The sequence below is a fragment of the Molothrus ater genome, chromosome 3 (assembly GCF_012460135.2).
Source record: "Molothrus ater isolate BHLD 08-10-18 breed brown headed cowbird chromosome 3, BPBGC_Mater_1.1, whole genome shotgun sequence".
In the NCBI taxonomy this organism is placed as follows: domain Eukaryota; kingdom Metazoa; phylum Chordata; class Aves; order Passeriformes; family Icteridae; genus Molothrus; species Molothrus ater.
This window is the reverse complement of record NC_050480.2, coordinates 110,642,334-110,658,644: the sequence shown is the minus strand read 5'-3', so window position 1 is coordinate 110,658,644 and position 16,311 is coordinate 110,642,334.

Here is a 16,311-nt window from a genome sequence, read left to right as displayed (position 1 = left end):
GGTGTTTAGATTTCAATTGACCAATTGGATCTGTCTGTCTGTATCAGACTCTGCAAGGCCAATGTTCTTTTCTTAATAGTATAGTAAAATAAAGTAAAATAAAATTAATCAGCCTTCTGCAATCATAGAGTCAATGCTCATTATTCCCCATTCAGGGACCCACTGCTACAATATTCTCCAACATCCTGATATTTTCTGATGCCCACTGTGCCAAGAGCCAATTCATGTTACTTGCCAAGAGCTAATTCATGTCACTTATTAACAGCTAATTCATGGTTTTAAACTGATTCCCTGAGGGTTTCATCCCTTGCTCTGAAGGATTTGGGGGAAGATGGGTCTGTAGTTGTTATACCCAGCTCCTCTGTGGCCACTTGACACATCCAGGGGTGTCCTGGGCCAGGGGACAGGACCAGGCAGTGGTCATTTCACTGGTGTGGATGTAGTCAGTGTCCAGCACGTGTTAGATCCTGGAAATATGGAATATTTTGTGTTGGAAGGGAAAGTAAAGATTGTCTTTATATAACCCCCTGCCATGGGCAGGGGCACCTTCCACTATCCCAGGTTGCTCCAAGCCCTGTCCAACCTGGCCTTGGACACTTCCAGGGATCCAGGAGCAGCCACAGCTTCTCTGGGCACCCTGTTCCAGAGCCTCACCACTCTCACAGGGAACAATTCCTTCCCAATATCCCATCCAAATTTCCCCTTTTCCAGATTGAACCCATTCTCCCTTGTCCTGTTCCTCCATCCCTTGTTCCAAGTCCCTCTCCAGCTCTCCTGGAGCCTCTTTGGGCTCTGGAAAGGGCTCTGAGATCCCCCTGAAGCCTTCTCCTCCCCAGGCTGGACAGCCCAACCCTCTCAGTCTCCTCTGGAAAACTGCACTGATGGAAAAGCACTTGAGAAACATTTGTGGGAATGTGACAGCTCTGAGCTTCACTGCTCCATCAAGTCTGGCTGGGGTGAGGAAGTTCCAGAGTGGTTTGGGGGGAAGAGGGGGTGGGCGACAGCAGGATACACAATCAGCATCATTCTCAAGTGCTGTAGGAATAAAACAAACACTCCAAAAGCAGCTTGTGCAGCAGCAATCCAAACTGACACCAGGAGAAGGGAAACCAGGACAACTGGGAAATTTCTACAGGGCGCAATTAATCAGATCCAAAAAACAAACCACAGCTCTGCCTCTGAGGCAGCAGGAGAAGCAGAGAAGCAGAAAACGAGGCTGAGCCTCTCCCTCTCCCTACACCCAGCATGCAAATCCATCCTGAGCAATTTCTGGAGCAGCAGAAGGTCAGTAATTGATTTGGAGACCCGAATTTCTGACTGCATCACCATGCAGATGTGCTTCCCAGCCTGGCTGGCGGCTGTGCAGCTCCCACTGCAGCAAATGAGCTCAGAATACCAATGGAGAGAGGAAGGAGCACTCTCTTCCCTTGATGGAGGAGCAGTGGGGAGATGCTAGGGAAGATGAAACAGGAAAGCCTTATAAATATGATTGTCTGGCAAAAGATTTTGAGAATATGGAAACTGTGAGATTGAAATGAAAGCTTTGAGATACCTCACTTACTGAACAACTGGAAAACAATGGTGTGGCCAGCTGAAGGTGATCTCCTTTTGATGAAACAATTCCCTCTGCTTGCAGACAGCTCCAAGGGTCAGAGCAGACCCTAGTAGCTTGGCAGAAGGGTCCAAAGAGGAGTTTTTAGGGTTCAAAATGTAACACAGCATGGTAATGCAATGATTCTTATAGGCTGTATGTAAATACTATAGGATTTGTATCTTGTACTAGATTGGCTAGTGAGAATTAGAATATTCAGCACAGAAGATAATTTATGGTATTGTAACAAGAACCTCGCTCTCTTACCTTTTTTACTCCCTTACCCTCTCATCCTCTCTCCCCCTCTCTTCTCTCAGGCCTGCTCTGAGCTGTGGCTGGCAGCTTCCAGCAGGGCCCTGCACCCAGGCCCTTTGCAATAAACCCCAAGTTCCACCACCTGGCTGCAGAGATCTCTCCTCTCCGTCTGTCTCGACCATCCTACCCCCCAACGTTCCTACAGGGAGACAAAAACCTTTCCATGCTGAATTAACCCAGTTTTGTTTGGGGTTGCAACCCCCCTTCCCTGCCTCCCTTAACTCTTCAGAGCAAAATGCTTATTCAGGGTTCCCTTGCTGGGTGAAAGGGAACTGGGAATGCTGTAGGAGAAGGGGGAGGAGCAGGGAATTCACCTGGGGGTTGTTTTTAACTTGGTTTGGGAGCTGCTGGCCTTGGAAATGATGCTGCTGTTACAAAACCCAGAGTGGCTCTGGTCCTTCCCTCTTCTCAGCCTCACAGCTCAGGCATCCTTTGGGAAGCACTGGGAGCACAGTGAGCCCCATTCCAGGGATGAATCCATGGTGTTGTGGTGGGGAATGGCTGCTCCTGGCTGGGGAGGCTGAGCACTGGCCCAAGGACCTCATCTCCCAGCCTGGATTTGAGCAAAAACCTTAAAAACCTCCTGGCTCCTGGAGTGCCGCATCCTCCCCAGGGGTTGTGGAGATTCAAGGAAGGAGTGAGAGAAATTAATGCAGGGTTGGTCTATCCATAGAAATTGAATGAAATCTCACTCAGGAAAACCTCACAATGATGTCAGAAGCTTAAAAGTGGGGTCCAGGGTGAAGATGAGATCCTCCAAAAGGAGATCCTGAAGAGGCAGGATGCCTTCAGCCCTTCCCACTGAAATCCTTGGCTGTTGCCATGATGAGGATTACCCCAGCTGAAGGGCAGCAAAGGCTTTGGGGTGCTGCCACTCATCCTGCAGGAGCTGGATGGAGAACCATGGGTTTGTGCAGGGTGATCCAAACCTCTGGATTCTGGGCTCTGGCACCTTGAACTCCACAACCTCGAATTCCAAAGCAGCACCCCATGGAGGTGATGGCATTGGGAGATTTTGCTGTGGTTTAAGAAGTTCAGGGGGCCTCTAGGCCCAGTTTTGTGGGTTTTAAGCCCAGCCTGGCTCCTTAGCAGTCCTGGATTTTGCAGCAGTGGAATTGGAGGAGCATCTCAGGAGCCATTATGGAAAATCCAGGAATAAAAAGGAATGTGGTGCCCAGAAGAGCTTTGGGCACTGGAGTTTCCAACCCTCATCAGCCTTACAGTGTCAAAATCAGCTCCTGCCCTGCTGCAGGCTTAGAATTTACATGTCCGTGGTGCTCCAAACCCCACAGCAGCCAAGAGGGATTTCCTGGGATACAGCCAGTGCAGGATGAGCATTAAATGAAGCAGAGAAATAACTGGGAACACGACTCAACAGCAGAGTAAGACCAGCACAGCTATTCTTTATTTCTCCTTTCATTACGTCCTTTATTTTGAAGAGATCCACCGTGGACAGATGGGCTGGGTGAGCTGAGACCATTCCCCACTCCCCCTCATCCCTGTCTGTACAAAGAGATGCTGCAGGGAAAAGCAAATATTTGACTGTTTGGGGTGCTGAGGGAAAGAAACCAGAACGTGAGCCAGCAAGCAGCTCCTTACTCAAGCAAAGCTTTCTGTGGCAGGGATTCAGCCCTCTAGAGGGGCTGGAGCAGGGGGTCCTGGAGGCAGCTGGAAGGCAGCATGGAGGGAGAACATCTGCATCCTTTTCAAGGATGTGCCTTTATCTGAGTCCCACAGCTGAGGGTGTTTCAGAGGAAAAATGGTGTTGGAGGGGAGGGGAGGAAACCTCCCTGGGAGGAAAGAGTGCAAGGAGTAGGCTTGGAATGCTGGTTAAAGGAGGAATTAAAGGAGGAAAAGGGGGTTTGGGAATGAAATATGCCATGAGGATCCATCTTCTGGCAGTTGTTTCAGTTCCAAGGAGCTGCCCTTCACCTGCTGTCCCCAAGGACAGCCAGCACAGATCTCCTGCCTGCAGCCTGCCTGTGCTGGCACAGGCTGCCAGGAGCAGCAGGGCTGTCCCCTGGCCCTGGGCATCCCCTGTGGCCACAGAGGCTCCGTGCAGGTGGGGACAAGGTGGCTGAAGGTCACAGACACACGGCACAGCCCCAGAGGGGACAGGTGCCCAGGGCTGGTGTGCAGCTCCACCCCAAGGAATGGGCATAAAATCATAGAATCTTTGGATAATTTAGGGTGGAAAAGAGCTTTGAAATAATGGGGTCCATCAGTTCCCCCAGCACTACCAAACCCACCACCACTAACCCATGTCCCCAAATGTCACATCCACAGGGCTTCTGAACACATCCAGGGGTGGTGATTCCACCCTTTCCCTGGCAAGTCTGTTCAAATCCTTCTCACAGAATCTCTGTCATGTCAACAGCTGTCCCAAAAAGTGCTCCAGGGAGAGAGGGAGGGCTACAGGCTACTGAGAAATTAATTTTATATTTATATATATATTTATTTATAAAATAAAATATTATAAAATAAAATATTTATTTATAAAATAAAATATTTATTTATAAAATAAAAATTTTAAATATTTTATTTTAATTTTATAAAATAAAATCTTTTATAAATATTTTATAAAATAAAATGTTTTATAAATATTTTACAATAATTTTATTTTATAAATATTTTATTATATTTTATGTTTTTCAGGCTGCTGAGTAGTTTGTCTATTTGATGTTTTTCATGTTATCTGAATTTTAAAGGTTTGTTTGTTGTTTGTGTTTGGGGTTTTTTTTTAAATATGAAAATCTAGGTTTAAGAGACTGCAAATATGAAAAGCCACTCTGAAGTGGAGGAATACTGGAAATAATTTATGTTGAAAAAGTGCTTTAAAATCCTTGAGTCCAACCATTCCTCTAGCACTGCCAAGCCCACCACTGACCCATGTCCCCAAGTGCCACATCCATCTTTTAAGTCCTTCCAGGGCTGGGGACATCAGCACTGCCCTGGGCAGCCTGTCCCAATGTCTGACCCCCATTTCAGTGAAGAAATTATTCCTAATATTCAAGATAAACCTCCCCTGGTTCATGTTCAGCTCCAGAGCCTGGCTCTGCCCCTCTGGTCTGCTCAAGGAATCGTCTTGAAAACAACAATAAAATGTTGGGGGAACCCCAGGCTCAGTGCCAGCCCCCACACAGGGGCACAGTGAGACACACACAGGTTACCACACTCATGTGCACCCTTACAGAAGAGCTTTGGAGGCTCTTCTGGGCTCTGCAGATGTCCCACAGCTCGCACAGACACCCCAAAATCCCCCTTTCCAACACCCACACCCCAAACGTGGCAGGATCCAGGTGAGGTCTGAACCACAGCCAGGAACGAGGCAAAGGGACATCATTTCCCAAAATATCCTGTACCAGCGAATTTTGGCGCTTTGCTCTGGCACATCCACTGGGCAGATGGTCACAGGACACGGCTCAGGTAGGGAGGCAGCTCCTGCACGCTCAAAATCCTCCCTTTTCCCTCTGCTTCCCGGCAAGAAAGGGGCTGATTAGCACAAAATCCATGGCAACCCGGCCAGCAGCCTCGGAGCCAGCTCCTCATTCCCTCCCCTGCTCGGGGAGCCTTTGTCTGCTGCTGGCACCTCCCTCAAACCCTCACTTTTTGCTCTCCTGGATTTTGGAGGGAGCAGATTTGCTCTTCTCTGCTCCTCTGGGCAGGGCTGGCTGGGAAACAGAAGATTCAGGTTTCCCCCTTACCTCTAAGGGACAATTTTACTCCTTTTTCTATTCCTAGGGAGTTTCTGAAGAAGCCTCAGGATTCAAGCTTGTCCTAGAGATGGGTAAATACCCTGGACTGATTCCCCTAAGGAGATCATTTCCACCTGCAAACAGCACAGGGGAAAAAAGATCAGCTTGTGACTGCAAAAATCTTTGCAACAACCACCTGGCAATTACTGATCAGGGTTTTCCCTGAGGAAAAACCCTATGGTAATAGTCAGGTGTGGTCTCCTTTGGGGTTAAAGGCACTTCTGGAGTAATGAAGCAGCATTTTTTCCCTCTGGGATTCACAGAGCATCCTGGTTGAAACCAGCCTGGAGTCCAGTCCGTGCCTGGCCTGAAATCTGGAAGTGCAGCCTGCTAAGGGTAAATCAGTAGGAAGAGGGGAGTTTTCCTTTCCAAGCAAAGCCAGGTTAGAGGGAATCCCCCCAGAACCTTTGATCCCTCTCACCAAGCCCACTCCACAAAAGAAAACCATTTTAAAAGCAGCCCTTGAGTCCACCCATGAGGATTTCCTTTCCTTCCCTGAGGGAATCAGCCCCTGCAGGGCATGGAACCCGCCAGGTACCTTTACATCCCATTTTGGCAGAAATTCCTACAATTCCCCTGAACATTTACATCCCACACTGGCAGAGATTCCTGCCATTCCCCTGAACCCTTACATCCCATAAAGGCAGAGATTCCTGCCATTCCCCATAACATTTACATCCCATTTTGACAGAGATTCCTTCCATTTCCCCTGAACCTTTACATCCCATACTGGCACAGATTCCTGTCATTCCCCCTGAATCTTTACATCCCATTTTGGCAGAAATTCCTGCCATTCCCTGAACCTTTACATCATCCCCTGAACCTTTACATCCCATAGTGGCAGAGATTCCTGCAATTCCCCTGAACCTTTACATCCCATAGTGGCAGAAATTCCTGCCATTCCCCCTGAACATTTACATCCCATATTGACAGAGATACCTGCAATTCCCCTGAACATTTACATCTCATTTTGACAGAGATTCCTGCCATTCCCCTGAATATTTACACCCCATTTTGGCAGAAATTCCTGCCATTCCCCCTGAACCTTTACATCCCATGTTAAAAATAGGTCAGAAACTGTTGTAAAATAGTTGATAGATGGTTAAGCATGTACTGTTAGTTTGGTTATTATATTTTAAAAGGGGTTTAAAAGGGTAGTTAGAAGAAATATGGTACTCAAAGTACCATAATACACCTAAGTAAAGTGCACCACGAGCCTGCGTGGACGGAACTATAATGGGCCAATTAAGTGCCCTAAACCTTCCTGCAAATGAAGGATCCAAAAAGAAACCGAGCCAAAGGGACAAAAAACAGGATAAAAAGGGGCTTCTGACCCAGGGAAGCTGTGCCACTCCATCTCCTGCTCGGCCCGAGGGTCCCCTTGCTTTAGGCCTTGCTTTTTCTTATAATAAATGCTGAAATCACTTGAGAGGAATAACTGATTTGTGTTTACAAACAAGCTGTGTGTCTGCTGGTAGATAAAACTGGCACTGAGAGATAAAAGAAACAATGGGAAATATTCCACTGATTGATGAATGGAAAAAGATATTTGCTTTTACAAAGAAACTTTGGGTTTGCTGTTAAATGAAATTGGACATTGAAAGGTGAAAGAGACAATGGGGAAACCCCTTAAATTCAGTAAGAATTAAAAATTAAAAGGGAAGATTATACATTAGAGGGAAATCTTTGGTATCAGGTGTATCGGGAAGTTTGTACCTCTCAAGTACCTCAGCCAATGGGGAAAGAGAGAAGGGAAATGTGCCCGGGAAATTGGGATAAAAAGGAGGCTGCATCCTCCAAAAATTTGAGCAATCCAAGAGAATGCCCCATAGCCTCTCCCTTTATTTGAATAAAGCCACAAAGGACTCCTCTGTCTCCTTTTTGGACATAAACCTCTGGTGTTTGTGGATTAATCTTCCTAACACCAGGAAAATTTTTAATTTTCCTAACACCGGGAAAATTTTAGTCCTGGGAGCTTGCTCTCGTTTTATTGTCCCAACCTGGCAGAAATTCCTGCCATTCCCTCTGCTCCCCTTGGCAATCACTCTGGGAGACCAGGGTGAGCCCCCAAGGCATCCTGAGCTGGCCAGACCTTCCCAAATCCTGCCCAGGCAGCCCAACATCCTCCGGCTGGTGCCAGGGAGGGGTGGCAGACTACCACAGCAGCAGGAGCATCTTTGAGTGAAAATGTGAAAAAATGGGCAATTCTCAGCAGTGGGGGCTGGGGCAGGGAATTTTTTGAGTGCTGCAGGAGGACCTCGGATGCAACGCCGGCGCTGGGGCTGCTCAGCAGCGATGGCCCCGATGGAGTGGCGCAGGTTCAGTGGGTCAGAAGCCCCTTTTTATCCTGTTTTTTTGTCCCTTTGGATCGGTTTCTTTTCGGATCCTTCATTTGCACTTGATTGGCCCATTACAGTTCTGTCCGGGCTGGCTCGTTTCGCTGGGGGGTGATGCACTTTACTTAGGTGTATTATGGTACTTTGAGTATTTCTTATATTTCTTATAACTACCCTTTGAAACCCCTTTTGCAATATAATAACCAAACTAACAGCACATGCTTAACGATCTATCAACTATTCTACAACACTTTCTGACCTATTTTTAACATGGAATGTAAAGGTTCAGGGGGAATTGCAGGAATCTCTGCCAAAATGGGACGTAAAGGTTCAGGGGAATGGCAGGAATCTCTGATAATATGGGATGTAAAGGTTCAGGAGGGGATGTAAAGGTTCAGGGAAATGACAGGAATCCCTGCCAATATGGGATGTAAATGTTCAGGGGGGGTTGCAGGAGTCTCTGCCTTTATGGGATGTAAGGGTTCAGGGGAATGGCAGGAATCCCTGCCAATATGGGATGTAAAGGTTCAGGGGGGGGATGTAAAGGATCTCTAGGACAAGCCTGAATCCTGAGGTCATATCCCTTGCCTGGCTTCTTCAGAAATTCCTTCGGAATTAGGAATTACTCCTTAGGAAAAGGAGTAAAATTGTCCCTTAGAGGTAAGGGGGAAACCTGAATCTTCTGTTCCCCAGCCAGCTCTGCCCAGAGGGGCTGAGAAGAGCAAATCTGCTCCCTCCAAAATCCAGGAGAGCAAAAAGTGAGGGTTTGAGGGAGGTGCCAGCAGCAAACAAAGGCTCCCCGAGCACCCCCGAGCCATGCCACGATCCACTCAGTGGTTCTGCTGAAGGCTGTAAAGCTGGCTCTGCCTAAAGATAAGCTGAGCCTGCAGGCTGGGCTGGCTGGAGCCCAGACCAGCACAAAGAGGGCTTTGTGCGAGCGGGATGCTCAAGGGGATGGGGCAGAGCTGCTCCAGGCGGGTATTGAGAGCCCGGAGACAAAACGGGGAGAAACTGAAAGGGGACCTTTCTTTCTTTGCTGTCCGGGAGATGGGAGGGAGCTGCACACGGGGATGAAAGAGCCGCAGGTGATCAAAGCCCCGCGGTGCAAGCGGAACAAAGCAGCGCAGGGGGGAGCGGGAGAGGCAGAGTCAACATTCCACTGATGGGATCTGATGGGAAAGAAAGGAGCTGCGATGTGACCGTGTTCACAGGGGTCCCAGGATGAGGGAAGAGACGAGGATCTGACTCCAGGTTTCAGAAGGCTCGATTTATTATTTTATGATATATATTACATTAAAACTATACTAAAAGAATAGAAGAAAGGATTTCATCAGAAGGCTGGTTAAGAATAGCAAAAGAAAGAATGATAGCAAAGGTTTGTGTCTTGGACCCTCTGTCCAAGCCAGCTCACTGTGACTGGCCATTAATTAGAAACAACCACATGAGACCAATCACAGATGCACCTGTTGCATTCCACAGCAGCAGATAACCATTGGTTACATTTTATTCCTGAGGCCTCTCAGCTTCTCAGGAGGAAAAATCCTAAGGAAAGGATTTTTCATCAAAGATGTCAGTGACACTGCGAGGCTGAGCTGGAGATCATTAAAAGCCGTGTTTCATCTGGGCTGTGATGCCAGGGGTGAGGTGATGAAGGGTGAGAGGAAGGCAGGGTGACATCCAGGAAAAGCACATCCCTGTCTCCTGTACGGGCTGGGATGGGCACACACACACTCAGGGGGATCTGGGGTGTGCAGAGGGCCCATCTGAAATCCCCACGAGCAGCAGCTGAAGGATTGCAGCTGAACTTCTGGCAAGGGCAAGAGCTTGGCTTCGGGTCAGAGTCAGGTTTGGATTGGAAGGGACACTGGAGGTCACCTAGCCTGAGGTTTCCCTAGAGCAGGTTACTCAGGGTTGTGTCCAGATGGCTTTTAAAAATCTCCAGGGAAGGATAAATCCAGAAGCACAGAATGGTTTGGGTTGGAAGGGAGCTGCAAGTTCATCCCATTCTGTCCCAGGAAGTTCCACCATCCCAGGTTGCTCCAAGCCCTGTCCAACCTGGCCTTGGACACTTTCAGGGATCCAGCAGAAGCCTCAGCTTCTCTGGGCACCCTGTGCCAGGGCCTCACCAACCTCACACTGAAGATTTTCTTCCTAAAATCTAATCTAAATATCCCCTCTTCTAGTTTAGAACGGTTCCCATTGTCCTGTTACTCTCTGCCCATATAGAAAGTTGCTCATCCTCTTTTTTATAATCCCATTTAGGCAATGGAGGGGGCTCTGAGCTCTCCCTGGATCCTTCTCCAGGTGAGCACCCCCAGCTCTCCCAGCCTGGCTCCAGAGCAGAGGGGCTCCAGCCCTTGGAGCATCTCTGTGGCCTCCTCTGGACTCTCTCCAGCAGCTCCATGTCCTTATCAGATACTCCAGGTGTGGATTCAGTGCTCCAGGCTGGATGAGTAGAGGGAGGGAGCCCTTGGTCAGTCCTGTCCACACCCACCAGAGTGTTTGACCTGCTGCTCATAAAGAAAAAGGAGCGGAGGACAGTTGGGGTCAGGGGTGGCAGGTGGGGCTCTCAGAGCTGTGAAATAACTGAACTTGCACCTGGAGAGGCTTGAGAAGCTCTTGGCTGTGGAGTTGAGATTTCAGGAGGGTTGATTGCAGCTTTTTGGGCAACTCTGAGGTTGCTGTGAAGGGGAGAAGGTGTCCAAGACAGCTGGCTGATTTATTTTTAAAGAAAACTCATTCAGAGCTTGGGAACAAACCCTGCCTTTGCTCATGAAAATCAGGAATTTCAGCACAAAGCCTCCTTGGCTAATTAAGACACTTCTTAGTGAGCTGAGCTGTTAAAAGGGAGCATACAAGAAATGGAAATAAGGAGGGGAAATGAAAGAAGAGTGCAAATGCAAGGCTGGGCTACTTAGGGATGAAAGCTGGAGGGCTGAGGACCAGCTGGAGCAGAAAGTGGCCAGGGATGCTGAGAGTGACAAAAAAAGGGGGTTGTAAGTGCTTTAACAGCACACTTCAGGGAAAATGTGCGTGGGTTGTTGGATGGGGGGACAGCCTCACAAAGGGTGATTATGGCAAAGGTTGGATTCCCTTCTTTTCCTCAGTTTCTATAGGCCAGACTTGCTCCAAGATTCTGCACAGGACAGCAATGTTTGGGAGGGAGAATAACCAGCAGCCAGGGAAATAAAATTTTAGGGGCTGTTTAGTGGAATTAAATCTATTTACATCCATGGGACTGGATGAGAGTGCTCTAATGGAACTCTGTGGTGGAATTGTGGGGCTGCTGCCTGTCAACTACAAAAAAACTCCTGGTGTCTGATCTCTGCCCACCCTCAGGGGCCTCCAAGATTTATACACACCTTAAAAAAGGAATAAAGGAGGATTTGGAGAGCTCTGGAGGTCAGCCCCACCTTAGACCCTGGAAAAATCATGGAGCATGTCCCCTGGGAATTAATTTCTGGACATGAGAAGACCAAAACTCACAGATTCCAAATTCAGTTCTCTGGAGGCTGGTGCATAAGGTGCTCTGCAGAAATGGAATTCCAGGTGAGAGGAAGCACACAAAGCAATCAACCTTTCTTCTTCCTCTGTGCCAAGAGCTTTGAACTGGGCTCAGGAGGAAGGCTGGCATTTTGAGGGTGTGAAGAAATCCCTTAGGAGTCAAATCCTGGTGCTAAATCCTTTCCTTCTCTGCCAGAACTGGAAAGAAATCATGAACAACGAGGCAAATTTCACCTCACCCTGTGGCACGTGGTAAATCTCAAGATTTTTGCACCAACATCACTCCCTGCCCTTGCTTGTCCTGCAGGTGGGATGGGAAAATAGTAAAAAACTCCAAAAAGGGCTTTTCCCAGGAAACGTGGCTGGGTATATACAGCCAGCCCCAAGCTTGAAATGTTCCTTTTAGCTCAGGGCAGGGGCTCAGCCTGGCTCTTGTGTGACACCCTGGCTTTTCCCACCCAGGAAGATTTTTTGGTGGCTGGACTTTTCGCCCAAAGGAAGGATTTCCAGGAGCACCACAACTTGTGATCCTTCACAGAGGTGCTGGAGACTGAAGCTCCTCCCTGTAGAGCCCCTGGGACATCCTTCCTCTGCCATCCTCTCCTCCTGCATGGCAAGGAGCTCTCTGATAAATAATTCCCTTTATTTTTATTTTTTTTTTTTGGCTGATTGCATGCTGTTACTAGGAAACCTCCTGGCATCCCTGGGACTGTAACTCAGAACAGGCTGGCAGCTAATGGAGATAATTAAGATTTTATAGCCACCTTTCTGAAGGAGCTGGCCAGTGGGGGTCTCAGAGGGCTGGGGTCCTCTGTCTGTGCTTGGAAGAGACCCAGGGAAAAGAAAATAACTTCTTCAGGGCTTTGCTGGAGCTGCACTGGGGCTGGGAGCAAACCAAAAGCTGAGGAGCATTTCCAGGTGCTGGATTTCAATGGTCATCCCAGTGTCTGGCATGGGTTAGGCACAGGACAACAACTCCCAGGCAAAATTTGGGAGCTTTCATGGATCAGGGACATTCCTAAGATGTGGTTTGGTGTGGCTGCTGTTTTGTAATTAATAATATGGGCTTGATCAGATTTGGGGACTTGGCTTCAGGCCAGAGGATGGGTCCTGGTTGTTGGTGAAGACACAGCTCCTGCTGTTCCCCTCCAAATGAGTGATTCCACTGCTGGGGGAGAGGTTTGTGTGTCACAAGTCAAGAAAACTTCTCCCCTACAGCCTTGGCTTAAAAATGCACTGGGGAATTGTCCCTTTGCACTGGAATTGTCCCTTTGCAAGATCCCTGAGAGGTTTGTGTGTCACAAGCCAAGAAAACCTCGCCTCTACAGCCTTGGCTTAAAAATGCACTGGAATTGTCCCTTTGCACTGGAATTGTCCCTTTGCAAGATCCCTGAGTCCTCAGTGATTGCTCTCTGTAGGAAAGGATTCTTGAACTCTGTCCTGGCTGGGATTCCTTGGCTCTCTGGGTGAACTGAACAGCACCAGGGTCAGTCCTGTGCCCAGGATTCCAGCTGGTGCAGCCCACACAGGTTGATATTGTGACAGATGAGTATTGTGATGATTGACTCTCACAATTAATGGGAAAATATCATGTATATAGGTTAAATAAAGTTTTACAGGTTTATAGTTATGCTGTATTCCCCTCACATGGTTATCAAGGGACAGCTGGGGTTGGGACATCTGGGAGGGCTGGCTTGTCACTTTGGTGACATCTGACCTCCAATCAGGGTTTAGGAAGAGATCTCCACCACTGGACAGCAAAGAAGGGGTTGATGGACAGAACTTTGGGAGGGGTTAAAGGGTTAAAAAGGGAAAACCTCCATTGTGAGGGAGCTGAGCACATTGGCAGGGAAATCTTTTGCTCCCAGCACTGTAACCTTTTGTCTTTATTGAGTCTTCTGTTGTATTTTTGATAAGGTTTAATAAACCTTCCTAAACTATGAAAAGTGAGCAGCTATTTCTCACAATATGGTTAAACCCTCATGCCCCCAAAGAGGGTAGCAGCACCCAGGCTGGCAGTTTGGGATGATCCCTGGTTCCTCCAACTCCTGAACACATCCTGCTGGTTGGGCTGGACCCACACCATGCCAGGAACCTCATGGGGCAGGCAGAGCCCACCCTTGGCAAGGCATTCAAGGCACCAAATCTTGGGCTGGAATTGGCAGCCTGGGAAGGGAACAGCACACTCTGAAAAGCTGCTGCCTTCACAGGACGAGTCTGAGAGAACTGAGAACTTGATCCCTCTGATCTGGTTAGAAGCCTTGCAACAGGCTTTTCAGTTATAATTCACCTGCAGGACAAGATTTTCTCCAAAGCCCCAGTCCCAGCAGCTCCCAGGGTGGTGCAGGATGTGCTGAGCCTGCCAAGGTGTTCACACCTGGGAGCCCAGGAGGGGCTCAGCTGCATCTCCAGCTGAGCACCCACAGCAGGGGCCACCCCATGTCAGGACCCAGAACATCCCTCTGGCTGTCCTGAGCAGCCAAGACCCCTGCCAGGGGGCTCAGAGACCCTGGCACAGAGCCCAAAATGCCTCTGGTTTTGATTATGACCCATGGAGCAAGTTACCAACCTTAGATGAAGATTATGTAGAATGATAATGAATTTATCGCAAGGTGAAAAAGTAGATTTTGGGGTTTTTAGAATGGGTATTCAGGGGGGCAAGATGGAGGGATCTGGGCATGTCCAGCCTTTCTCCTTCTTCTTCTTGGCTTCCATCTTCTGCTGTGATGGTGGCACTTTTGGATTGGTTTAGAGTAGAAGCTCACTGTCTAACATAGGTGATAGGTATTGGGAAGTAATTGTAAATATTGTACATGTAATTTTTAGTATAAAGACATAACACCACCCTGGGAGCAGACAGAGTGCCTGGACTGACTTGCAGGATGGACCTCAGCAGGACAGGAGAAAGAATTTTATAGATAAGATACAATAAACAACCTTGAGAACGAGAAATCAAGAGCTCTGACTCCTTCGAGCATCGGGCTGGGAAAAGCGACTTTTGAACTCTTCTCGGGGTCACTCTGACAAGCCAGAGATCCCAACAACCCCACATCTCATTTCCCACCTTATACTCACAGGATAATCCCTCCAGTCCTCTGCCTGGAGCTGACCTTTGCAGATCTCCATGGCGCACTGTCAGCAGCATTCCTGCTTCCCCCTGAGCTGCCTCCTTGGCTACCCAGGCTGGGAGCTGAAACAGTCGAGGGCAACTCCCTCTGTGCCCCCCCTGAGCAATCCCCACACAGGAGAGATCCCCTCAGAGCACATGGCATTTCTGGAGCAGCTCCTTCCTGCCCCCATTGTTCCTGGGAAAGGCTGACAATGATCTAAGAATGCAAAACTCCTGAAACCCCTCCAGAAAGCCGAAATTTATGAGCGGCCTGTTCCAACTGGCAGAGGGAAGCTGTCAGTGGAACAAAAACATTGTGTAATAACCTCCCTCCTCCCCCTCATCTCCCTCTGGGGGGAGCTGAGACAGCCACAAGGGAGAGAGGGGGGTCGGGGAAGGAGCAGTGGTGAAGCCTTGATCATTCCTCCCTGAGAATGGACTGGGTTGGGAGAGAAAATAAAGATTATCTCATTCCAACCTCCACCTTCCACCATCCCAGGTTGCTCCAAGCCCTGTCCAGCCTGGCCTTGGACATTTCCAGGGATGGGACAGCCACAACTTTGGCACTGCAGACCCCTCTCAGTGGCTGCCCCAGAGCATTTTAAAGCACATTTAGGTGCTGATGGCAACAGTGACCAGAATGGTTTGTCTGACCACAGGAGCTCTGTAATATCCACCTTTTCCAAGGGTGGAGCCAGTCCAGGTCTTGGCTGCTCTGAATGATGGGTGAATGAAGGTGGTTTCTCGATCCTTCTCCATAAAATAGATTGAAAAGATGAAAGGCTGAAAGCAGGAGTTTGGCCCAAATTCAATTGTTGCTTACCTTAAATTCCACATTTCACTTACTCCCAACCATTGGAACCTGGGGCTCCCAGGAGTGAGTGTGGTCACCCAGGAGTGTCCCAAGGAGTGTCATCAGGAGTGTCCTGAGCCTGCAGAGGGGAGGGAAGTGCTGCCCTCAGCCTCCCAGATCTCCCAGGTCACATGGAGATGAGCGAGGATTTTTGGAGTGGTTTGCACGTCTTTGGGTGCTGCATCTGGTTTGTGAGTGATGCCAGAGGGGTGGTTCCTGCTGGTTTTTGGGATGTCTCACTCGCATCCCCTCAGACACAACACTTGGTTGTAAAACGTGCAGCAGGGGAAGCGAGCCTGGCTCCGGTCCTGGTGTGGAGCCTGCCACCTCCTCCTTGCAATCCCTTGTTTTTGCCTTCCCCCTCCTCCTGTCTGCCTTGATCTGAAGGAAAACCCACTCAGCAGAGAGTGCCAGGCTGTGAAATAAACCCACGAGGTGCTGGGAATTCTCCAGCTGGGATTTGTTCCCATATGCATCCATATCTATATCATCTACATCTATAAAAAAGGTTAAACTGTGACAGTTGAAATCCTGTGTAGCAGAGCCAGTCTGAAAATTGAGTCTTTAAATCCTTAAATGTGTCATTCCTTGGCTTTCCTGGTGAAAGGGGACCCAGTGTGGCTTTCTGTGACAGAGTCTCCACTGAATTTAATTAAGGTTTTATGGGGGTAATTGTGAGAGACCCTGGATCACTCACTGATTATGAGAAAACACTTCTCATGCCAAAAGAGTGAGGAATGAGACACTTTCCTGGGAACAATGACCCTTTTAATCATTTCTGCTTTGGGGCTGTGGCAGAGGAGCAAGGTCCTGTCCATTACCAGGTCGTGGCAGCTCATGCCAGGGAC